Source organism: Ceratotherium simum, chromosome 26 (assembly GCF_057802395.1).
Source record: "Ceratotherium simum simum isolate JZ-2026a chromosome 26, ASM5780239v1, whole genome shotgun sequence".
In the NCBI taxonomy this organism is placed as follows: Eukaryota; Metazoa; Chordata; class Mammalia; order Perissodactyla; family Rhinocerotidae; genus Ceratotherium; species Ceratotherium simum.
Genome location: NC_141925.1, coordinates 11,817,380 through 11,843,944, shown reverse-complemented (window position 1 = coordinate 11,843,944; position 26,565 = coordinate 11,817,380). Strand labels below are relative to the sequence as shown.

Sequence of the window (26,565 nt, the reverse complement as noted above, 5' to 3'; positions counted from 1 at the left end):
TGGGGTTGCTGGATCATATGTTACCATATTTCTTGATTCCTGGATGCTATGAATTGCAAGACAAACTATTGATTTAATAGCAGCTCTTTTTTGGGTAAAAATGACATTAAATATACATATCCATTACATGACACATCTCAACTTCAGAAGAGTTAAAATGTGGAGGAAAAAATGCATCTTAGAAACAAGAAAATAGAGTATATTCAATTCCACAATACTGACCACTTGCTAAGTGCAAAGTTCAAGTCTAGACTCTGATGTGGTTCCTCCACTGAAATTAATCAAAGTACACACTTATTTATTTATTTTTTGGTGAGGAAGATCAGCCCTGAGCTAACATCTGTTGCCAATCCTCCTCTTTTTGGCTAAGGAAGACTGGCCCTGAGCTAACATCTGTGCCCATCTTCCTCTACTTTATATGGGACTCCTGCCATAGCATGGCTTGATAAGCAGTGCGTATGTCTGTGCCCAGGATCCGATCCCATGAACCCCAGGCTGCTGAAGTGGAGCACACACACTTAACTGCTATGCCACCAGGCTGGCCCCATACACACTTATTTTTTATTTAACATCTTTATTGATATATAATTCACATACTATACAATTCACTCATTTAAAGTTCACAATTCGATTATTTTTACTGTAGTCACAGAGTTGTGCAGCCATCATCACAGTCAATTTTAGAACATTTTCATCACCCCAACAGGAAACCCCATACCCCTTAGCGGTCCCTCCCCATTTTTCCCTCACCCCAACCCCTGGCTACCACTCATTTACATTCTGTCTCTAAAGATTTACCTATTCTGGACATTTCATATAAATGGAATAATACAATAAAAGCAAACATTTTTTGATCACTTACTTTATATACCAGGCATAGCTCTAAGCATTTGAAATGCATTATCTAATTTAATCCTTAACAACTAGCCTATCCAGTGGAAACCTGCCGTACTCATATATCAGATGAGAAGACTGAAGCACAGAGAGGTTAAGTGGCTTCTCCAAGGTCACACCACTGGTAAGTTGTGGAACTTGAATTTGTTGCCAGGCAGTCTGTCCTAAAAAATTCCTTTTTTTTTTTTGAGGAAGATTAGCCTGAGCTAACAACTGTTGCCAATCCTCCCCTTTTTGCTGAGGAAGATTGGCCCTGGGCTAGCATCCATGCCCATCTTCCTCCACTTTATATGGGACGCCTCCACAGCATGACTTGACCAGTGGTGCATTGGTCTGCGCCTGGGATCCGGACCTGCGAACCCCTGGCCATCTAAGCGGAGTGAGTGAACTTAATCGCTACGCCACTGGGCTGGCCCCCTGGAAACATTCTTAACCTACACTGACAAGTACTGAGCAATTGGATGATCCCGAGCTGTATTCTGGGACTTTCCCCGCCATGTGCTCACTTGGGGTGCTCCTCCACGGTGGGGCAACCTCCACGTCTGGAAGCTGGTGCTGTAGAATATCTTTTCAACAGGGAAGCCCTGAAGGATTGGAGCCCACACGTGGTGGAGAGGCTGCTCTGTGCTCAGGGAGCTCACGTTCCACCAACAGCTAGAGCCATTGGCCCCTCGAGTGAGCTGCCCCCTGGCTGGACCTTCTATTTCCTCATGTGAACAATGGAAACCTTGAACTCCCTCATTTCTGAGGTCCCTTTCATCTCAGGCCATCTTTGACCATTTTCATCTCTATCCTGCTCTCTGGAGAAGTCTATGCTTAAATAAATTAGCATCAATTCCAGCGTGAAAATGCCCCTCTACTGGCACACTGGAGAAGCTGGGTTTGTTCTAGGTTAGTTTCCCAAAGTGAGTTTTGAAGACATGAAATCCGTGGTTTGATGTTATGGGATGTTAAGTTAATTCTTAAGAAAAGGGGAAATAAAAAAAGGGAAAGAGGGTCATGATCCTGTGAGTTTGGGAAACATTGGGTTAAGCAAAATCGTATAGGTGTCTTCACTGCAGAACTTTTCAGAGCCTTTAATGTCCTACAATCTTCACCACAGTGATTTCTTCACTGTTGGGGACTCACATTGTGACGCATCTGGGATACCCAACCTCCCTTGCTAGGAATTGCCCCTCCTCTTTAGCCATATGATGGTATAGCAGGAGCAGCTGTGTAACAAAGTCACTGTGCTCCCATGGCCCCAGAGAGTGATCGCCTGAATCAAACTAGGGCAATCGCAGTATACCATCCCCTTGAACTAATGAGTCCCTTCTGCAATCTGTACTTGGACCCTAGGGCAAGGAGAAGTAGTTTCTCCTCATAACATGCGAAATTCAGGAGCTCTTAGTACGTTGTACTAAGTACTTAGTACATGGTATGTTCCAAGATGGGAATTGCGGATGCAGCATATCCCAGACTTACTTATACTACCTTTCTATGGAGGAGCATCTTTTAGGACTGTGCTCCACTATATCCATTTGGACTATATTCTCACGAGTTTCAGGATACCCATTCAGACTGGATTTTTCTCCTGTAATGAGAATTCCAAATGTAGGCAATTGCTGGCATTGGTTCAATGGTTTCAACATTGTTGTGGCTGGTATCTCTGTGTTCCTCTTGGTCTTTCCCCAGGGTCACAAAGTGGCTGCTGCTTCTCCAGCCATCCTTTCTTCATCCAAAGCTAAATAATGGAAGAAAGGGTCACGTCAACGGCATTTTTAACTTTTTACCAAGAAAATTAAAGCTTACCCAGATCCTAGAAGTTGTTGTAGTTCCCTTATGTCTTAATGGCCAAAATTGTGTCTCATGTGAATCCTAGCTGCTAAGGAGGCTGGCAAATTTGGAAATAGGATTGTTGTGATTGGCCTAAACCAATCATGATTTATTCTTTGATGATGGGCACACAGCTTGACCTAAACTGAGATTCTATTAACACAGAAAAAGAAAGGAGTGGGTAATGAGTAATCAGATAACAGAGTCTGCCATGTCTGCAGGACTCTGCACTTAGGTGGACATTGATGAGTCTTTGGACGGCTTCCTGGAGCTCATAGAAATATCCAAGCATCAATGAGCCTACAGCCTTTTTCTCAGTTGCTTAGTCTTGATTACTCCAGTTTCTCTGCTAAAGCAAATGTATGATATATAAGAATTATGGCATCAGGCAGAATATAAGCATTTAAGGCAGCTGATCATTTTTACTCTTGATTAATACTCCAACTTGCTCTCACCCTAGCCTGGGTTTGAATGATCCCATCATTCTTCTCTGCTGCTAGTCAGCCTTTCAGTCTTTTCCTTCTCACAGCTGTATTATGCGTACATAACTATCTATCTATCTATCTATCTATCTATCTATCTATCAATCATCATCGTCATCATCTATCTATCTTTCTATCTATCTCCATTAGTGGGTTCTTATACTTATTTCCTTGGTGTGCAACTGTTCCCCACTCAGACAGGGTGCTCCTTACTCCATGGCAGGCATTGTTCTAAGTGTTTTGTAAATACTATCTCATTTAATCTTTATAAGGATAACAATAGTACCCCACGATGTAGGTACTACTATTAGTACCACTTTTCAGATGAGGAAACTGAGGTGCAGAGAAGTTAAATAACTTGTGGGTTAGTAAATGACAGAGCCAGATTTGAACCAAAGTAGTCTGGCTCCAGAGTCCCCAGTTTTAACCCTACTATAGGTACCTCTATAGTGCAGTGGACCATCCCGTAGGGAGGACACTCAGTGCCTTTGCCGTGAATCATCCCTCTGTTTTATACATGGGTTGTGGCAGGAGCATCCATGTTTCAGTGTGAGCCTCCTGACCGCTGTGCAGTCTCCTGACTCCAGTTAGGCAAATCACGGTACCTCACCTTCCAGAACCAATGGCTCCTTTCCCCTGGGAATCTCCTTGGAACTGGAAGGAGGGCAGTCTGTTAATCTCACCTCTCAAAATATAAGCTCAAGAACTGCCGGTGGCTGTGCTGACTGGAGACAGGAGGGAAAAGAAGGGACTGTTTTAGCCCTTGACCTCCAAGGATCATTCTAGGAACCTTAAGAGAATGTTGTGTTTTTCTTCTCCTACTACACTTGGGATTATGTTAACTGCAACCCAAAGGCTTTACTAACATTGTATGTATCAGTATCTATTGGCACTAAACAATCACAAAACTCAATGGTATATAACAATACACATGTGTTAAGCTCATGAGTCTGCAGGGTTCAGGGTTGGCTGATCTCAGCTGGCCTGCTCATGCTCTGTGGTTGGCTGCGAGTTGGGCAGGCAGCTCTGCTGAACTTGGCTGAGCTCTTTCACAAGGAAGTCTGGGGGTTGACTGGGGGCTTGGCTAGTTTAGGCTGGCTTCTGCGTGGGAGATGGGGCAACTGAGTTCTGCTCCATGTGACTCTTATCCTCCAGCAGACCAAGGTGGGCATGTTCTTGTGGTGATGGCAGACAAGATTCACGAGTGAGAGATGTGCAAACACTTTTCAAGCCTCTGTGTGTGTGTGTCACACTCGCCTACCTCCCATTGGCCAAAGCAGGTCACATGGTGAAGCCAAAGGTCAGAGTGGGCGGGCACTGCAGAGTTACATGGCCAAGGGTGTGGGCAGACATGGCGGGGAGTGGAGAATTGGGGCCAGTTTTTCAAACTGCCACACTGTAGGATACCAGTTTAGAGGAGGTTGTTTTTGAACAGTCCTTGAGCTAAGAACGGTTTTTACATTTTTCAAGAGTTGTAAAATAACGATAAAAATAAATAATAATTTGTGATGGAAAACATCCGTGTCCTGAAAAACCCAATATATTTACTATCTGGCTCTTTACAACCTTTGTCAATCCCTGGTTTAGAGCATGGATTCTAGAGTCAGTCCACTTGGGTTCAAAACTCAGCTCTACCACTCACTGGCTGTGTGACCTTGGGCAAATTACTCTTGACCTCTCAGATTCCTCATCTGTAAAATGGGGTTTCTAATAGCACCTGCCTCATAGGATTGCTGTGAGAATTAAATGAAGTATTGTATATAAGGTCTTAGACCAGTGCCTGGCACATGGTAAGGACCGTGTTAAGTCCTATCTGGTATTATTATTCCACAGGGGCGTTAGGCAGACTTGATGGAATGAGGCAGTTATGCTATATTGACTAAGTTTAGGACTTGGCACACGTTTTGAGCTCTGAGTTTGTCTAAGCCAAGCTCTGTTTAGCCCCAGGTGTGCAATGTATGTGTTCTTAATCACTCTTACAGGTGTATCTATATAAGTACAAAAACGCTATAGAGAAATGTAGGTTGGTCTCATGCCAACAGAATGGCGGTGAATGGAGGCTTGCTCCAGCTGTCCTGTCTCCAAGGTGTCACTCTGTCGACCCTCGCATCTTCTCAAGCTCTCCTGTCCTGCTGTGACACTGCATGGTTTCTTAGCAAAGTAAGGAGGAGCAGCTGTTTCCAAGGCGTGTTCCAGCAAGCCATTTTCGGCTGGCATCTGGGTACAGCTGCTGCCACTACCGCATGTTGAGTCACCACACTGCCGTCAGAGCGAGGTGTGCCGAGAGGAAGGTACCAATTCAGGAACCATCAGAGAAGTCATCACTTTATCTCCAGAGTGATGGGGTGTTGAGAACTTTTGAACAGGCGTTCCAGAGGATCATCCCAGGACCTTGTAGACCACGGTTGTTCGTTGGAACTTGGGCATGTGTTTTCTTAAAGCCGCTTAACCTTCCTAAACTTCAGTTTTCCTCATCCAGAAAGTGGGAACAATGATAGTTCTCGCCTCGTATGGTTAATGGCAGGATTGCAAGAGACTATTGTAGAGCAGAGGTCGGCAAACTATTGTCGACGAGCTGAGTATGGGTTTTACATTTTTAAATGGTTAAAAAAATCAAAATAAATAATATTTCACAACAGGTGAAAGTTATACAAAATTCAAATTTCTGTGTCCACAAATAAAGTTTTATAAAAATACAACCACATTCAGTCCTTCAGATATTGTCTCTATGATCTCGTGCTACAGTGGCAGAGTTGAATAGCTGTGGTAGAGACAGCCTGGCTTGCAAAGCTGAAAACACAGTATTTACTATCTGGCTCCTTACAGAAAAAGTTTCCTGACCCTGATGTACAGCACCATCTTGGTTTGGGTTGCTGCAGAGAAAGGCTTTGAGACAAGGGTTTGAGTACAAGTGCCTTATTTGGGAGGTGATTCCACGAAACACCACGGGAGAGTGAACCTGTAATGTAAGAAAAAGAAGACAGCCCATAAAGGCAGGTCACTGGAGCCTAATCCCATTGGGGAACTCTGGGAATCAGTGTCGAAAACCACCTTTGAGTTATTCTACCCAAGGAGTAAAATCAGTCGTTGGTTGAGGGCTGCTTTGGGGAAGGAGGGTAGCGTTGGTTTCCTGGCATTTCTGAGAACAAGCACACCACCTTGACTGTACTAAGGGCTCCATAAGTAGTAGCTATGAATTAAAAAATAAAAACAGACAGCCAACCTTGGTAATTGGCAAGGTATATTGGTTGGGTCAGACACTGTGTGACCGTGGGCAAATACATAACTTCTCTGAGCCTCATTAAGACTGTAGGCAGGATTAAATGAGATAAAGCTTGGCACCAAGTAAGTGTGCCATAAATTTTAATTGCTATTAATACCTATTGGATTGAAATATATTCACATATCAAGTTAGATTCATAAAACTTTTATGAAGATTGTGTCTCTTTCTTTTAAAATCCCTGAGCATGGAATAATATTCTGTAATTAAAATATTCAAAACATCTGAGAGCCAGAGAAGTCAAATATTAATGAGTTAAGAAAGGAGAGCATGGGCTGATGGTGCCATTCTGTGGGGGTGTTACTGAAGTGCATGGGCGCCTGTGTCTGAGCATAGTAATGGCCCAGTACTCAATTAGTTCCCAAGGTCTCTGCTGCAGATCTCATTTTTATGGAGGCAAGGAGGTTCAGAAAGTCCAGGACACATTGCTAAAAATCCTTTGGGTGTCCTTGAAAATTTTCAAACCACTTTATTTCAACAAACTAATGTCTTAGTGCACATGCGCCAATCATTGGATTGGGGACTGAGGACACAGAGCTAACCAAGGCAGGGTCTCCATCTTCAAGGCATTTCTAGTCTGCCTGAGATGTTCTTACCATGAACACATCAGCCTGATGAATGCTATTGAAAATAGAAGAGGGAGGTTGACTCTGAGCATGAGAGTCAGCAAAGATGTCCCCAAATTGGTGATAGTAATTTCTAGAAGGATGGGACAGATTTTATAGTCAAGAAAGGGAAGAATGGACAGGTATTTCTGGAAGAGGGAGGATAAGCCATGAAATAAACTTGAAGGAATGTGGAAGACAGTGCTTAGTCCATTAGGAATGGGGCTGGAGCCAGAAGGATGGGGTTGGCTTGCAATGGCGTCTCCTATTTGAATTTGAACTTTATTATATTGGCTGTGGGAAGCCATCTGGTATTTCAGAGCAGGGCATTAACATGATAAATTGTTCTATTAAAAATTCTTCTGACCCATATGGGGAAGCACCAGGGTTGGTCGGGAGGCAGAGGGTGTGAGGGGAAAACGTGAGCCAGAGCCTTTCCTAGGGTTTCTGCAGGAAGGAAAAGGTGAGGCACGGTAAGCAAGCTTAGGATTTGCTGGCTTGACTAATTTCAGCAGGCTCTGGGGTGTAAGGGCTGCCTCTAGTTGTCTGGTCCCTGGCCATAGGGTGATTAGGGCAGGGGACAGTAGCCTGGAATGTGAGAGCCCTACAAAGAAGGCAGCTGGCGAATGGGCTCTGGGGTGGCTGGTTTGCATATGAAAGGTGCACTCACAGTTTGCTGTCTCTAGGAATTGGCTAACTCTGAGGCAGTCACTCCAGGTCAGCAAGGCCCCATATATCAGAGATCAAACTACAGAAAACAGAAAGACGTGGTTAATACAGGCTGCTATCTCTTGTTGCGACTTGGTACCTCCATTGTTTTTCCCGCCTATTGCTTCCTCCAGGAGGGTCAAGCCTACAAAAAGGAGTTTGGAGGGAGAGGTGAAATCAACGAGGAATTCACCTTACCTGATACTGGCTCTTCTCTCCAACACTCCTCCAGTCTCTAGTGTGGGTTGGTGCAATGCACCAGGCAGCCCCTACCTGTGGATGCTGGGTACGGAGAAGCTCTCTTGGTGGGTGGGGGGTTTTTCAGGGCTCCCGGAATGCTGGGAGCTGTTTATTTAGAGTCTCTTCATTTAGGGGAGATTGCTCTTTTGCAAATTGCTTTGTGGTGGTGGCTGCCTCTCCTTCATCTGATTAGTCCTGCTTCTCGGAGACATTCAAAACCATTTTTTTTCCCCTGTGGTACCATATGTTTTTCCTTTGAGTCTGTAGTATTTTATGCTCGAATTCTGGAACTGTGATGTGGCATTTCTTTCTTGATGATTCCTAGCAGGCGGCTTATCTCAGCAGCTGGCAATGGCAGGGGATGGTGTATTAGAGAGAAGTCAGGTACGTAATGCTGATCTCTGTGTGTCTGTAGGTCCCTCTTTGACGTCCCCTCTGCAACTATTCCCTTCTCGTGTTTTCTGTCGTCTCAGCTCATCTCTTACATGTGCCAGCATTGGTTGTTGTTTTGACATCTGTTCAAGGAATTCTATATCTGTCTGCCCATGACAGAGACACTGGGGCTCTCCGGGGAGTCGAGGTCATATTTAAAAGATGATGATGGAAATATTTATTGAGTCCTACTGTGTGCCAGACACGGTGCTAAGCACGTTATATACGTTAACTAGTTTATTATGCCTAACAAACATTTCAAGTAAGTAAATTATTATCCCCACTCTACAGATGAGGAAACTAAGACTGAGAGACTTGCTAAAGGCTGCAAAAATAGTGAGGCCAGAATGTGGACCCATATCTGTCTGATTCCAGGACTGTATTTACCACTTTGACCAGATAACAGTATGTATGAAAGAACACAGATACTTCTGTGTTGGTGATTCATACGTCTTTCTTTACCTAATAAATTCCTGGGAACTCCAGAATTCTTAAGAGTCACCAATGAACAAGTGCAAAATTGTGGGATCTGGATAAAATTGTGAGGAAAGGAAATTTGTTGGCAGGGTCTTCATCTTTCTCTAACTTATTTTACCTTTTCTTTTGATGTTCAGTGCCCTCCTGGCCTCTCCTTCTCCTGATACTAGGGTAAAAATGAGTGAAACTTTAAAATATTGCTTTATAGGAGTATTCACCTTTTAATTAAATTTGAAACCTCAAAGAGGCAAAGTTCTGAATGTGGGCTTTCAAGCATTTTCCGTGAATTCATTCAACAAACATTCACTCAGTGCTTGCCGTGTCCCAGACTCCGTACAAGGCTCTGAGGACACAGAGGTGCAGAGGATGTGGCCCCATTCCTTAAGGAGCCCCCGAGACAGGGGGTGACAGGTGTACAGACTATCATGACACTCCGTCAGGAATGCTTTAAAGGCAGAATGATCAGGATGCTATGGAAGCAAGGCTGGGAGTTGGTGACTAACACTGATGGGAGTGAAAAGGATAGTCCTGGAAAAGGGACCTTTGAGGTGAGTCTTGAAGGATGAAACACTGAGTGGGCAAGATAAAATTATGCATTCCTGGTAGAGGGAGGAGCATGTGTGTGATGGGGACAGGAATGTTTTTAAACGTGTGAGTGTTCCCAGATTTTCTCACCTCTCTCCTCCATCCTCGTGTTCCATAGAGTTGAGTCTTTGCTAGTCCAGTACCTCTAGGCTCTTTGGGATGAAAAATGGGAGGATGGGTAAAGAGAGAGATAGGGCTGTAGATGGCAGGAAAGGATTCTTGCTTGAAGCAGAAAGGAAGAGAGGGAGAAGGAAGTCAGAGAGGCAACATAAGGAGTGGAGAGAAAATGGGGAGAGGAGAGAAGAAGAGAGAATTTTTGTCGTGTGGAGGCTGGGGAGAATTTTCTGGGAGGTTGGCAAGAGAGGGGATCTGGAGATGTTTTGAGGTGAGAGAAATTTGAGGAGAGGAAATGGTGTTTGGAGAAATCTAGCTGAGGTTTATGACCTGGCTTCCCTTTACTTTTCATTTTCTTTGGCTGCCAGATTGTGCTTCACTATAGTTGACTCCATGTAGGGCCTGAGCTGCATGGGCCCTCAGAATTTATTTGGGTTACACGTGCAAGGGCTCAAAGGCATTCAGTAACATGGCTCATAGATAGAAAGAGTTTTGGTTGTTATTGGTGCATTTCATCATCCTATAAATGGTAATGGTCCCCTTAATGACAGGGATTAGTCACTCATTCATTCATTCATTCAACAAATATTTATTGAACACCTGCCATATGTCTGGTCCATTTTCAGCCATGTGGTTTATCATTCTGCATGCTAAAAGAGTACTAATCAAAGGGAAGAAGCAATAGTCAGTTTCCAGTGCAAGGAGTTACTATCAGACAGCCTTGGTTCCCTCAAGGGTAAGAAGACCCAAGTTTTGCCAAAACCTCATTGGAAATTCTTTATGCTTCCAGCCCATGTTGCCTCTGTTTAGATTAGGAAATTATTTTTATTGAACAACTACTATGTACTACTATTTTACATATGAAAAATATTTAGTTCTTGGGCTTAAGGAATTTACACATTGGGGGGAGACACAGAAGAACACGCAATTTCAATCTAATGTGGTAGACACAAGGACAAAAGTAGGCAGAACATCCTGTGGGAGCACAGAGGAAGGGCACTTAGCCTTGCCTAGGTGTTCATGGAAGTTTTCCTGGAGGAGGAGATGCTTGAGCAGAGTCTTGAGAGATGTACAGAAATTGGTCTGTAACAGAATTGGTCAGATAACAAAGATGAGGGTATCCTTGGCGACGGAAACAGAAAGGGCAAAGTCATGGAAATATGAAATAGCACACCTCTGGGCAGCTCCCAGGAGTTCATTGTTCACAATAATTCATTCAGCATTTATTGTTTATAATATGACATTAGAATGTAGTGTATGTATATGACACTAGAATATAGTGTCGACCATATGACGCTGTAACGTAGATTAGATATATACTAGGTCTTCCAAGTATATAAATGAAAATTATTTATAATGCTATTACAAGGAATGTAGTGATAAACAAGGTTTTGCAAAGCAAAAATTTATAATTTCTAATTTGTGAATGCGTATACATTACAATTCATTTATTCAAAATGACAAAATATGTCAACATTTCTCAGTCCTGCCATTCCATGGGAAATAGTGGAAAGAGTCAGAAAGTTATAGGTCTGAATTTCACACTTACAAATGGAGACTTCAGGAAAGGTGCTTTTCCTCTCTGAGCCCCAATTTCCTCTATAAAATGGAGACAGTAATGCTGCCTACCTTATTGGTTTGTAGGGTGGATTAAATGAAAAGTGGGTAAGACAACCATAGAGAGACTGGTCTGTCATAGGAGCTCAGAAATTAGTATCCATGTGGAAAAACATGGACTTCAGAGTCAGACCTGGGACCAATTCTAGACCTACCCACCCAGTTGCTGTAACTTTGGGCAAATTACTTAGCTCCTGTGAGTCTCTGTTTCCTTATTGCTATAATAAGAATAATACATAAAGCACTTGGCATGTAATGGGCACTTAATAATGGCAGCTACTAAAATGGCTCAGTATTTTTATGTTTTTTTTGGAAGCTTCTAGGGTGTATTAGGGTAGACAAAGCTGAGGCAACAAATAGTTCTCAAAATGCCTAGTGGCTCCAACACAAGTTTATTTCTTCTCATGTACCCATTCAAGTTGGATGTTTCTGATTTTTTTTTTTTTAAGATTTTATTTATTTATTTTTTCCCCCAAAGCCCCAGTAGATAGTTGTGTGTCATAGTTGCACATCCTTCTAGTTGCTGTATGTGGGACGCGGCCTCAGCATGGCCGGAGAAGCAGCGCGTCAGTGCGCGCCCGGGATCCGAACCCGGGTCGCCAGCAGTGGAGCACGCTCACTTAACCACCAAGCCACGGGGCCGGCCCTGGATGTTTCTGATTTTTGAGCTGGATGACTCACTTCTATGTGGTGATTCAGGGACCCAAGATCCTTCTATCTGTTGTGCCTTTGCATTATCCCCCAGGGCCCCTTCATCATCAATATCCAGCTGCATCCATTTGTGAGAAATGATCACATGGCCACACCTAACCACAAGTGAGGACAGGAGAAATAAGCTAGCTGTGTGCCCAGGAAGAGGAAATGGATTTAGGTGAACAGTTAGTAATCTCTGCCACATTGGGTATCTTTAAAATCAGATTCTTGCCCTTATGTGTCCCTATTCTCACAGGAATGATATTTTCCTGTTCATCTTAACAAATGCTGCTTCTACAGGGAGGAGACTGACTAGGATTTGTGGCTCCTCTTTACTCCCTGCGAGGAGGCTGCAGAGATATGGCAAAGGAGAAGTTTGGAATTCTGGATCCTCCTATTTGATTCAAGAGGGCTGTCTTATAAAGATCTCCTCCATTCAAGGTGTGCAATGTTATTGACCAGCAAAAAAAGTTCTGAGTCTATTAATTTCACTACTGAGTGTGTGTGTGTGTGTGTGTGTGTGTGTGTGTGTGCTTGTGTATAACAGGGGTTGCAAACTCAGTACCTATGAGATCCAGGCAGGTGATGTCAATGAGTGAAGTGGGCTGAGTGGATACTGTGGTGAAATGGGAAGTTGCAGAATGCCACAGTGGGCAGTCATTTCTTAGTCCCAGCAGTTTTGCATTGTGGAAATGTGAGCCCAATGTCAGACTGGTTTTCTAGAGAACTTGGAAACATAGATTTTTATATAAAATATCCTTACTTTTAAATGTTGACAACTAATTCGAATAAAAATAGTACTGTGGGTGAAACAAGAAACATCTGTAGGCTCTTTGTGAACCCACGAGCTGGCAGTTAGGGACCTCTGACATATATAATGTGAATAGGGGCAACTCCGTGTTCTTATTTGCACAGCACAGCTGGCTCGGGGCTGCTGGGGTGAGCACTGCAGCTGGATGAAGGTAAGGAAAATTCATTTCTTTCTCTGTTGGGGGTGGGATTTAGAAGAGGAACCACCGTGGGCCCCTGATCTTAAGAGGTTTGTCGCTGCCTGTGTCTGAGCCCCTTAGGACAGACAGGATTTGGGTTTCTCTTCTTTTGTGTATTTCTTCTTGTTAGTTAGGAAAGTAATACATAGGACTGAAAGACTGAAGAGATTTATGGAGCAAGGAGGAGAATCAACACCCCTTCCCCACCCGCATTATGAACCACAAAAAGGGTGGGGGGTTGGTTTTCTCTTTTCTTTCGTGATCTGGTGATGGGAGGAGGCGACAAGCAGTCAGCTGTCTTTGGTTTTAATAGAGCCTTGCAGCATGGGTTTGCCTGTGATGTAATTTTCAAGTCTAATTCCACTTCATTCTTGAGCTGCACATCTGGCGATTGGAGGACATAATTCTATATATATTTTTCATGAGCCACTTACCTTAGAAGGAAGGTTAAAGAGAGACGATGCAGAGGGAGAGGTTCGTGCCTGAACTAAAGGCGCCCCCACCTTCCTGGCCTCCTTCACCAATTACTTAATGAGCTCCTATGATGTGCTGGGCTCCATGGCAGGTGCTGGGGCTATGCTGGTGGACGTGACAGGCATGGTCTCTGCTCTCAGAGAGCTTCTGCTCTGTGGGGAGGAGCAGGCATCATTTTACATACTGATAAGCGTTTTTTAAGAAAACAAAGCAGATAGAATGCAAAGGGCGACTGTGAACAGGGGTGACTTTTGGGTGGCCTGGAAGGCCCTTCTGAAGAATTGACTTCAGAGCTGAGACCTCAATGGCAAGAAGGAACTAGCCGTTCAAACAGGTTTGGGAAGAGTGTTCCAGGCAGAGGAATAGTATGTGCAAAGTGCCAAGGCAGGAACGAAGTTGGTATGTGTTGGGAACAGAAGAAGTGCCAGCGTGGCCAAAGTGTAGCAATGGGGAGAGCGGTGGGCCATGAGGTCAGAGACATAGGCTGGGGCAAGGTCATGCCGAAAGTAGTAGATCATGGTTTGGGACCCCAATTCTATTCTAAGTGTGATGAGTCCCTATTAAAGAGTCACAGTCAGGGGAGTGGCATACTCTGATTTAGATTTTAAAATGATAATGCTGGCAACTGTTTGGACAAAGAGTTTGCTATGGACTGAATTGTGTCCCTCCCCCAGTTCATATGTTGAAGCCCTAACCCCCAATGTGAGGGTATTTGGAGATGGGAGGTAATTAGGTTTAGAGACATCAGAGAACTTGACCAAGTTCACCAGCTAGGAAGTGACAGAGTCGGGAGCTGAGCCCAGGTGAACCTGAGTCCAAATTCAATTCCCTTTTGCCAATACATGGCACACTTGCTGTATCAAGAGCCCAGATTATGGAATCAAATGTCTGAATTCTGGTTTGCTACTCACTAATTCATACTTCATGCCTCTGTGCCTCAGTTTTCTAATCTGTGAAACAGGGTGATAAAAGTGCCTACCTCGTAGGGTTGTAATAAGGATCGAATGAGTTGCTTCTCTGAAGCACTTAGAACAGTGCCTGGTACATGGCAGATTATATAAACATTTGTTAAATAACTAATAGAAAGGAGAGTAATGTCCGACTCTAGCATTCTGCTGTGCTGATGGGCCCTGAGGTACTGGAGGGAAATTACAAGATGCACTGGTGTAGGACACCTGGTAGATCTACCTTTTCGATTCTCTTGGGTCACCCATCAGCAACTCTTGATTGCCCATGGATTCAGTTTGAGCACCAAATGCAGCTTCTTCTTCTCCACTACTTGGATGGGTCCCACGAATAGGGCAAGAGAGGTCCTGGAACCAAGAGGCAAAATTCACTGATTCTCACATGCGACAATGAATGGGGACATTTTCAGTTGTGGCAACTGGGGCAGTGTGCAACTGGCATCAAGCGGGTAGGACCAAGGATACTGCCAAACATCTGACAAGGACAAGCCCTCGCAGCAAAGAATTATCCCACCCCAAACGGCTGTGAGTGCAGAGATTGAGAACACTGACCAAATTTGACCTTGGCTTGCTCTTGATCAGATGGCAATTTTTGAGATGTATTTTGTCTCTTCTGAGGTACAGAGTCATTAGATATCAACAAGCTTGAAAGGCCCTGCAAACCCTCTCTGCTCCAAGATGAGGCTATTTGAGCTAAGCACCTCTCCGTGTTTCTTCTTTTAGTAGAAAATTCGAGAGAGAGAGTTGGTGGGAGTCAAAAATCCTTCAGCTCTCCTTTTACCAGGCATTCAGGAAAACAACTTTTCTCCTGCAGAAGAAATTACATGAATTATATTAAAATCGGTGCTAAGGTAATAAAATTACATGCTCAAGACTCTTTTAAAAAATTCCCTTTGTCTGGCACGGTGATTTAAGTGTAGGGAAGACAATTTCCCCAGCCGCCACACTTTCAAAGAGAGAACAGAGGAAATTGGCTCGACCATGCTCTTGCTGCGTGTACCCACTCTGTGAAATTCCAATTTTTTTTTAATATCTATATCTTTAATCCCAAGGCTAACTTCCTGATGCAGATCAGCGAGAAGAATGAGTTTTTAAAATGCATATTTATAAGAAGAGACTTCAAATCACCGAACGGATGGTGGTGCCCGAGACAGGGGCAAACACCCTTGGAATTGGGCAGAAATCGACTGACTCCAATGTCATGTGAATCATTCCCATTTTTGGTGTCAGTGCTTTACTGGTTTGAAAGGAAATGTATAGAAATGCACATGTGATGAGAGAAATCTCTTTAGCTTCCAGTGTGCTAACAATTTTTAGCTCACAAGAAAAAAAAAGTCCTTGCTTTAATGTACTAGAAAATTGAAATGATGGGGGAAAGTGACATCTGTTCTTAAGATTCCCTGTGAAAACTTCAGTTGGAAAGAGGCAAATTGATGCAGGTGATATATTGGCCGAGGCCACGAGGGATGAGGCTAGCACGGAAGAGGAGCGTGCTTGATGGAGTCAAAAGAGGGTAGACCGCGCAGACAGAAGCCCCCGTTAGCATCCTTGCTGTGTGAACAGTGGGGTCTGATCTTTTAGAATAGTGGATCTCAAGTAGGGGTGATTGTGCCCTCCCAGGGAACATTTAGCAACATCTGAAGACATTTTTGGTTGTCACATTTGGTGGAGGGTTCTGCTGGCATCTTGAGAATTGAGTCCAAGGATGCTGCTAAGCATCCTACAATGCACGGGACAGCCCCCCCCCGCCCAAGACTTATCGGGTCCAAAATATCAATAAAGCCGAGGTTGAGAAACCCTGTTTTTGAGCTTCAATTCCTTCATCTGTAAACTGGGAGTAGATGCTCTGCCTCTTTCACATGGTGGTTCTAAGTGTTGAAGACGGTAATGTGTGAGAGATTTCTCTCTATAAGTGGTGGCCATCTTCGCTGATTATTGAGATCTCTAGGGTGTCCCCAAATTTTACGTCTCTACCTAATCTACCATAGTCACAGAGCTCTTCCTAAAATGCAAATCTGACCCTGCCACTTCTCTCCTTAAAAGCTATTTGTGGTTTTCCACGGACTCGCGTAATATACCCAAACTCATCTTTGCAGCCTCGTGTTTCAACCCCGTCCTCCTCCCCTGCTGCCCCCATCAGGAATGCAATATGTTCTTTCCTACCTCCGTGCCTTTGTACCTGCTGTTCCCTTTCCTGAACCCTCTCATCACATTCCCTCCCATTTCACCCTGTCGGCTTCCACTTGTTCAGATGATCTCAGCTTCTATGTCACCTCCTCCAGGAAGTCATCCCTTATTGCCTCACGGGAGAGATCTGTGCTGCCACAGTGTCTCATGCTTACTCCATCACAGAGCTTGTAATACTGTGTCATAATCGGCTTTTAAAATTTTCTGTCTTCTCCTCCAGGCTCTGAGTATCTTTCTCACTGTTGTGTTCTCAGTGCCTAGTAAAGTACTTGACCAGCTAGCACAGTTCAGTAAATGTTTGTTGAATGAATGAATAAATAAAGGAATCAATGAGATCTTTGGACATAGCTGCTTCCAGCAGAAAATAACTGACTTTGATTCGTCTTCCTTCTCCAACCTTCGGTCAGTCTGTTAACGGTCATGCTAATGGGCGATGAAGGTTGCTGAGAAGAGCACAGCAGAGGGTCAAGATACTCTTTAACTTTGACCAACGGCCTTGACATAATCTGAAGGGAAGTGTCCTTGCATGAAAATAACCACCTTTGCCTTTAAAGTGAATTAACTGCTATTTTCTGGAAAGCATATTAGTCAGGAAGAGATGAGAACTTAGTGAGTTGCCAGTAGCTCTGGGACTTGTGTGTGTGTGTGTGTGTGTGTGTGTGTATTCCATACTATTTTTCATCATGTGTCCATGTGAATTTCACAGTCTCTGCTACATAATTAAGCTTCTAGAGGACAGGAACGCCTCTGCTTTTTCTCGGAGGGCCCTGGGGCATCTTAACGTACATCTCGTCAAAGCGCCTGATGATGAAAACTTTCTGGTAAAAATCTCTCCATGAGGATGTGCGTGTCCCCATTTTACAGATGAGTAAATTGGATATTCTCAATGGGGGTAACTGTGTCCGTACAGTGAGTTAGCAACAAAACCAGGACTCAAAAAATGGCACAGCTTCATTGGAGACAAATTATAGAAGCTGCAATGTCTTTAAATTTAGAAAACAAAGTTAGCTCCTGCCAGAGTTGGGAGGCGGTTTTGACGTCTTCTGAAAGCCTCTTCTCCCATCCAATTTTATTCTTAAAGTAGGAAGCCAAAGCTCGCAGGGACACTCCGGTGCGTCTCCCCTTCCATTTATCAGTATTTCTGCCTCTCATTATGCCCATGGCCTAGTTTTCTTGGGATCTTTAGATGTCAATGAGTATATTACAGTGGGTATTGTCCTTGAAACTTTTTGAAGTTCTTTAGGCATTATGAACAAGGTCTTAAACTCCAGCTGAGTGCCGGCGACTACTTTGGCTCTGCTCTATTTCCTTAAGAAATCTAAAGGATGGCATTGTCATCTTCCAAAGCAGGAACTGATAAAGAAAGGCTGCCCTCATGCTGAGAATTTTCCCCCTTTCTCGGAGGCAGCAGAGAAATTGCTAAAATGGCCTTCCATTGTGCAAGATGCGACTGTCTTCTAACCAATGGAAAGCAAGCTGATAGCTTTGGAAGAAGGGGCCATGATTTGGGGGAGGCAAGACCACAGGTGCCGAATGTGAGGGGAAAGGAGGTAACATCCCACATTATAATTCCAGGCTGCACTGGATGGGGAGGCAGAAACCAGCCTACCTGAGTTTCCTATGTCCTGGGTACACAGCACAGGGACACTGGATTCTGTATTTGCACCCAGGTCTCTCATTACGGTGGGGCTTTCAAAAGGAGATCTGGGTCTACGTTTTTTCTTCGGCTCTGGGTTTTATCCAAGCCAAGGTAAAAATGATTGGCAAGTGTCAGCAGACTCCCTTGAAGCCATTTTGGGCCCTTGCAGGGTTGGAGGGGAAGATAGAGGGAGTTGAGCTCCAAAGTTTGGAAGGGAGTGTTCTGAGCTAAGGGCTTGCTCCTGAGTGGGTAGACTAGGCTCATGAAATCTAATTTAAGGGACTCCAAGAAGACCCACTCAAGCCCCAAAATATCACCTTCAGATTTTGGAAATGTCAGCTTTAACATCCATCTCTACGTGTCCATCACATCTTTCCACAACTTCCTGCAAGGGAGCAGCACATTAAGTCTATAGCACTTCCACGTGGGCGGTTTTCTCTGGCCAGCTTTTCCTTTCGACTGTGTATAGGGGGCGGTGGGGTGAGGAATGGAAGCCAAAAGATACAGAAAAGTGGCTGCCACTGTTTGTGGTCATTGGAAGCTCTTTCCTCTGGCTCTGTGTCTCGAACCAATGTTTGAGGTTGTATTCCTTTTAACACTCAGCTTTTTAAAAGTGGGGGATCTGGAGCTAGCCAGTGTGGACTCACATCCTAGCTCTATCATTTACGGACTTTGTGACCTTGAGTAATTTACCGAGCCCCTCTGCATCTCAGTTTCCTCATCTGTAAATGGGAGCACTTACACCATAGGCTTATTTGAATGATTAAGTTAGAAATACACACAATACTATCCTGTTTCTATTCTAGTGCTTGCACATATATGCAAAAAAGTCATTATTACACCCCAGTGATGGGAAGTATTTCAAGGGGACAGAGGGACTAACTGAAAGAGCTCCCAATGGCAAAGATGGAACACTTTGAGCAACAAAATAAATTAGTATTGAATTATAACCCAAAGTATAAAATAAGTATCCAGGAGTCCATACTGACACAAAGAAATGATTGAAGTAGTAAATAAATGAGGAAAAGAGACAAATCTCCCTTACAGAAGAATTCCAAATAGTTTATGTAGATGCTCTGTTCTCAAAGAGGAAGAGCTTAGCAGACCACTCCTTAAGTGTGGGCTGCACATAGTGACTTCCTTCCAAAGGTGATGGTATAAAAAGGAGGAGAAAAGAGTAATTGTATAATTGAAAAATTTGACAAACACTACCGCAGCCAGGTGATCAAGGTTAAAATCAACAGTGGTAAATCATGTTGACACTATGTGTCCGTGATATGATGTAATGAAAATGGCAATGGTCTTCCTCCCCAAAATCCAAAACCCCAGTCTAATCATGAGGAAAACATCAGACAAATCCCAATAGAGGGGAATCCTACAAAACATGTGATCAGTACTCTTCAAAACCGCCAAGATGATCAAAAACAAGGGAAGTCTGAGAAACTGTCATAGCCAAGAGGAGCCTAAGGAGACATCAACTAAATGTGATGTGGTATCCTGGATGGAATCCGGAAATAGAAAAAGGACACTAGGTAAAAATTAAGGAAATCTGAAGAAACCATGGACTTTAGTTAATAGTAATGTATCAATATTGGTTCATTAATTGTAATAAATTAACAACAAATCTCTTTGTAATAGAGGGCACTGGGATCAGGGGGTATGAGAATTCTTTGTGCTATCTTCTCAAATTTTCTGTAAATTTAAAAAAGTTCTGAAAAATAAAGTCTGTTTTTAAAAAAGTTATTATTATTTGTTTTCTGGAGTTCTCTCTCCTGTGAAAATTTCAAGACTCCCAGGAGGATCTATTAAGTCCAAGACATTGGTTCCAGTTGCTACTACCTTTGTTAGCCAAGAAATCCTCTTCTTTTTGGTCCTGGTTAGTGTGGCTCCCACATGGCACAACTTGGGCCATCTGGCTGTCCACATGCTTATCTGGAGAATACATGTTAACTCTGAAAATGGTAACCTAGCAGCATGACAGAACCTATGTCCACTGAAGAAAAGTGTTTAAGTAAACTAACTTCCATCCTAGGAAAAATCAATCAGTTCTTTCTCTGCCAACACTGCGTGTACATATTTTGGCTGAATCACTCATAACATTGGATTTTTGTTATTCATCTTCTCTACCCATCTGTGAACTCTCCACTGGAAGAGAGTTTTCTCATTTATCTTTGTACTTCCAGGACGTAATCCTATGCCCAGCATAGATGACTCAAAAATTGATGATTGAGTGGAGGACTGGGCAACAGTAAACTAGCAATTCTGAAACTCAATTTGATTGCATGGGCCAAAAGAGAAGAGATGGTGGGACAGATTGTATTTTCCAAAGACAGTCACAGCAGGATCTCTCATCCCACACATTCTTCTTTAAGTGTGATCTTCACACTTCTCTCATAACATGGTGAGGTCTCCGTCCCTTCCCCTTCAACTGGGCAGACTTTTGTGATTGCCTTGACCCATAGCATATGGCAGATATGGTGCCATGTGAGTTCTGAGGTTGCATCGTAAAAATTCCATGTACTCCTCTGTCTTGCTCTCTTGGGTTGCTCACTCTTGGAACCTAGCCACCATGCTGCGATCATGTCCAGCACAGGTGTGGAGAGATACCCATGGAGAGCAACTGAGGTCCTGGTCCACATCCTCAGCTGAGCTTCCAGCTGATAGCTAGCATCAACTTGTCAGCCATCTTGGAAGTGGATTCTCCAGCCCCTAGCCAGGCTACTCCAACTAATGCCATGTGGAACAGAAATGAGCTGTCCCATCATGTCCTGCCCAATTTGCAGATTCATGAGCCAAGTCAATAATTATCGTTGTTTTAAGCCACGGTGTTTTGGAATGTGTCATGCAGGAATAGATAATCAGAACAGATGGGCAACTAAAATCCTCAGGCGATTGAAAATAAGACTCTTGAGTTTATCTTACCTTCCTTTCTGTTTTGCCACATTTGGAAGCGAGTAACCACAAAGATCTCAAAAATGATAATTTAATTAATGCATTGATCAATCAATTAACTGATTCAGCAATTATATGAAAACCTGTTGCGGTCCAATCCCCTGGCTAAGTGGTAAGATATGTCAGTGTATGAGCTAGACATGGTCCTCTGTCATCATGTAGCTTAACATTCTAGTGAGAAAACTAAATAACCAATCCCACAATTATTTTAAATTAATAATTCAATCTTAGTTGTTGAAAGAACTGAAGGATACTTATTCTAGAGAATAGTTTCTTGAAGTATCTAAAAATTATGCCCTTGTTCACTCACATGGCTTGGGCTTCCTCATAGAATGGTGGCTGGGAGGCTGCTCAGTTCACAGCAATTTGCCCTTCTATGGGATGCTTTTCTACTCCCCAGTACACAGGTGGGCTCCTAGTGCCAAGATCTGCAGTAGGTGACTCAGCCCCCTGGCCAGAGTTGATTGATCCAAGGACAGACACCTGACTCAGGCTGAGCCAATCATCTTCTTAGAGCTGTGGGTAAGGCTTGTTAATGATAGTGCTAGAAATGAAAGTTTGGTGACTCCTGACGAGGTTGGTCCTGCACTTGCCCTGGTTTATGCATTCCCTGAGGCTGATTCTCCTTTTCCTTTTCCTTCTGTTCTCCCCAACAACTCCTTCTCCCCCTGCCCCTCTTTCTCTGCCTTCTTCTTTTTTTCTTCTTCTTCTTGATTAATCAGATGTCCCAGGATCTTTCCAAATAATTTCCTTTAATGCTAAAGCTTGCTAGAGTTGGTTTTCATTACTTACAGTAATACCAAACCTTCACTAGTACAAAGTACAAGAGGGATTATCCCTGCTGTTTAAGATTCCCAAGGAAGAGAACTAAGACGAAGGAGCAGACGCCACAGTGAGAGAAATTTCAGCTGAATACGTGAAAGAACTTTCTAAGAACCAGAGATACTCGTAGATGTAGATAGTGAGCTTCCTATCCGTGGGGGTTTTCGAAGGCTGGGTAACCGCTTACAAGTGATTTCCTCAAGAGGATTTAAGTGTTAACTCCAGGATTGGGCTGGTTAATAATAAAAACAATAATGGTGGCTAACAGTTTTGTGCACTTACTGTTTTCCAGCCACTGGGATAAGTGTTATCTCATTTCCTCTTCACAATAACCCCATGGGGACATACCATCCCCACATGGTGAATGAGGAAGTTAGGTAACTCACACAAGGTCATTTATCTGATGAGCCAGATTTAAACTCAGACCCTGTGAACCCAGGAACTATGCTCTTTAGTCTTAGGTGGAACTTATTCCACTCAAGTCCTCAAACCTCATAGGATTTCACCTCCTTTTCCTAGTTCCACATTCCAGAAATGGCTCAAAAGATAAAGCAAAAATCTTGGGTAGTTGGACCCTGAATAATACAGAATACTTTATATGAAAAAATTCAGGCATACTAGACATACTAGATTCAGTAGACAGTGAAAAAAATAGTCCTCAGAGCACAGTGAGTCCTGTACAGGTGAAGTGGCTCACTAAATATATCTACCCGTGTCGCTGGGTGTGTGTTTTTCTTGTTTTTCTTCTTTTGTTACTCCTTCCAATTTGAACATTTACCTGAATCATTTCTATTCTCTCTTTCTGGATTAAATTAGCTTTATAATAATAATTATTGTTATTGTTTTGCTTTATGTTTGAAATGCACAGCCTCCCTCCCAGTTCTGAATGATTCATTCTGTGATGGATACTGCTGCTGACAAAGGGTGTGTTTGTGTGGGGGAGACAATTTGAATTGCCAATAGCGTGTTTAATGACTATTTCCCAGAAGCAGGCATAATTAAATTCAGCAGAAGTTTCTTTTAGAAATGTGCCTTAAAAAAATCCCCAAACTCTACCTGATCATTTATCATTATTTTAAATCATAGGGAAAATTGAAGGTTCCTATCATTTCCTTAATTGGATAAAGGAGACAGACTTGGAACGATCCTATTGAATGCTGGACAGACTCCAAGCTCCTAATTAGAGCATTTACTCACCGAGTTCCCTTTGCAGAGGAGCCTCAGAGCCCTGCTTCTCTCCCCACCTGTTTCTGATGTGTTTCTGCCTGCCTGGCAGGTTAATGCTGGGGCCAACCCAATGCACGCTTCTTTAATAGAATACTTAAGCACATTCCTGTTGTGCAGTGAACAGCTGATCTTCTACGAATCTTCTGAGCTTTTGTTAAGCCTATTAGGATGTTTCCAAGGAGATGGAGTTCAGCAGAAGGCAAAGGATGGTTGCGTGTTGTTGGGAGCCTGTTTACAGAACTGGGTTTGGAAGCTCATTTCTTGATTATTCATCTCCAGTTCCTGGACCAGGTGATGCTTGCATTTGAGAAGGAATTGGGTGCCCTCCATGTACCATATATCTGAACTCCCAGCTTCATGGCCCTCAAGTAAGCTATTTCAGGTAAATAAAGAGAAGCGTGTTAAATTCTCTAGACCTGTGAGTTCTGCTGCCTTGACATAAGAGACATTAGCCTCTTAAACCTGGGGTGAAGTTTGAGTCCCATGCAGGCAATGTTACCCTACAAAGGGCATGATCTGCTCGCTGCGAGACAAAAGCCAATCGTCAAGAGGCAAGATAGTGGCAGAGAAAGGGCATTTTATTACAGCTTGCTAGCAAGAGGGAAGATGGCTGACTAATGTTCGAAAGAACTATCTTAAGGGGCACAGAATCTCACAGCAGTTATATAGGCCTTTGTGTTATAGGGGAATGGGTTAGGAATGTTGACCCTCTGGTGTTACGGACGGGGAGTGCCACACCAGCTCTTTCAGTTTTCATTGATGATGGCTATTAGCATAGACTCTCTGTTCGGGGGTCTTCACATTCCTAAGGCACTCAAAAGAACAAAGTTATCATCTTATCGCCACTGGGAGGTCCATGCACAAGCAGGAGTCGTAAAATCTACAGAGCCGGTAAATCTCCTGGAGAGTGCATATCTGGCTGGGTTAGTTAGTCAGAGGTCATTCAAAGTTACAATAGTGTTTCTTTTCTACAATATGGCTTCCTTTATGTCAATCTTGTCTTGAGCCGGTATCAGCAATGGTGAATACCTTTGGGGGCCCCTGGATGATGCTGGTAATAACAGCTGAAGTTGGTTGATTGCTTAAGCATATGCCAGGCACTGTGTTGGGGAGGGAGAGCACAGGTTAATACTGTGCTTCCTTTGGGAAGGGAAAACAAAACTTGGGGTCTCTCCATCTCTGAGCCACCAAGAATCTGCTTTAACCACAGAGAATAGATCTGTGAATACCATAAGCCAGGTTACATTTCCTGCAAGCACAGGCAGCTGTTTTTAGGAATATGGGAAAGTTGTAGGCAAAAAAATGACAAATTTCATGACCCTGGGGATGTATCTTTTCTGCTTTTGCTCACTGTTGATTCCTATTACCTAACTTAGAGCCTCTCATCTAGCACAGGAGTCAGCAAACTTTTTCTGGAAAGAGCCAGAGAGCAAATATACTAGACTTTGTGGGCCATGTGGTCTCTGTTCCAACTCTTCACCTCTGCTCTTGTAGTGCAAAAGCAGCTATAGGCAATAATTAAGCAAAGGGGCGTAGCTCTGTTTCAATAAAACTTTATTTACGAAAGGACGCTGTGGCCTGAGGAATCGAGTTTGCTGACCCAGATATAGCACATAATGGGTGCTTTATAAATATTAGTTGAAAAAATAAATCTAAAATAGAAAGGTCAGACAAATGGAATTTGAAACATAAAACCAAACTATAAAAATTTTATAACAGTAAATACCTTCTTATTGTAGAAATTTTGAAAAAAGTTAAAAAATACATTAAGAAGAAAGCAAAATTCACAACTAAAAGATAATCCAGTTAATAATTTGTTTTTTTTTATTTCCTTTTAGGCATTTTTCTATAAGTGCCTTTTTAAAAAACAAGGTGAACAACTAGAATTTTTAAGTATTATAATATGTGTTTGTTCTACCTTTATGGAAGGTGATGGATGAAACCACCTCCCTTTGGACTCTATCAGAAGGAGCAAGTCTTCTGTCCAAGGTGATTAAAAGGTCTGCCTCAAGTCAGCCCAGTCATCTGTATCCCTTTTCATCCAAAATCAGATTTCTGCCCATGACCCAGGTTCTGAAAAATCCTGAAGTACTTTTTAGATTCCAGAGGAAGATTGAATTGAAAAGCTCAGTAGAATTTCAGCATTGAGTGCTGTGTTGCTTGTGGGGGGAAGGGGGTAACTCATTTAACCAAAACGTGGCATTTCCTCTCTAGTTCTGGGTGTTCGGGAGGGTCTGGAATGCTGTTTGCAGAGGCCAGGACATTCCGAGAATGTGTTATGCTAAAATGAACCAAGAAGGGCTGTGATGAATGGTTGAGCCATAAGAGTTAATCACTTGGTGTGAGAGAGAGGCATCAGGAATATTTTATTTCTGTGACGTGGAGAGCAATAATATTCCAGTTGTCCTCCCTCAGGACACATACACATGCACCTACACACACACGTGACATCGCTGCATGCATCTCTGAGGATGTCTGACCTGCCCTAGTCTGCTAGTTAAGATTGCATAGCCTCTGTTGCCTTACACAGCCATTTGCCCTCCTCACCCTGTCTGTTTCCACCCCTCTCCTTCCCCTGCACACACATAATGAGCCCTGTATTGCTCATTTTTAGAAACCAGCAAGCGCATGGTCATCTAAAACAATTCCAAAGGATGCTGAGAAGCATCTAGTGCTCGGAAGACCTCTAAAGCTGCCAGGCAAGTGATGACTACCCCTTCCCAAATTTAGGAATGGAAAATCAGCAGCCAACCTTTATATTTTAAAACTTTCTAAGTTATGGATATTTGGCTTGGTGCGAAGGGAGGTGGCCGAATCACGTGCATGAGGCGCATTGGATATGCGTCCATCTGGGTTCTTGCTATTCTTGACGATGACTGCACAGAGTTCCACCCTCTACCCTGAGCACCCCCTCTGTTCTCCTCAAAGGCCTATGATGGCCATTTACCAAATATGCTGTATCATGTCCCCTTTGAGCGGCTGGATGCTCAGTATGGAAGACTCCCTTCCACACTAAGAGAGATGAGCACAGGGGGAAATGGGGGGAGAGGCAAAGTGCCCATCATGTGCCTGGTGCTCTCTGTTCACGCTTTGATTTATTCCACCCAACAATGCTGTTGGTAGGTGGAGTATCTATATTTTATGGACTGAGATGGACTCTTTTTGTTCATGATGACCACATTTCCCCCTCTTGCATCTGCCCCTTTTAAAGCACTTAAAACAGTGCCTGGTACAAGGTAAGTGCTGTATCATTGCTAGCTATTATTATTCTTGTGGCTGTTGTTTCTTTGCTCAGCTGGGCTGTGGGAGCAGCAGCGTACTGATGAGCATCCTCTTTGACCTTGGATAGACTTGCCTTTGAGTCTCAG

The 26,565-nt window shown here is 43.3% G+C and overlaps 1 long non-coding RNA gene across 4 annotated transcripts in view; it reads left to right on the top strand.

The window, feature by feature from the left end:
* Window positions 1-24,997, top strand: part of LOC147913566 (uncharacterized) — a 42,795-nt gene extending 17,798 nt beyond the window's left edge. For 3 of the 4 annotated variants that reach the window (XR_015548517.1, XR_015548518.1, XR_015548520.1), the window contains one exon: window positions 937-24,997. This is a non-coding gene — a long non-coding RNA (uncharacterized LOC147913566). Of the gene's footprint in view, window positions 1-927 lie in introns of all 4 variants that reach the window. The other variant, XR_015548519.1, reaches the window with a different exon arrangement.
* The last annotated feature ends 1,568 nt before the right edge of the window (window positions 24,998-26,565 follow it).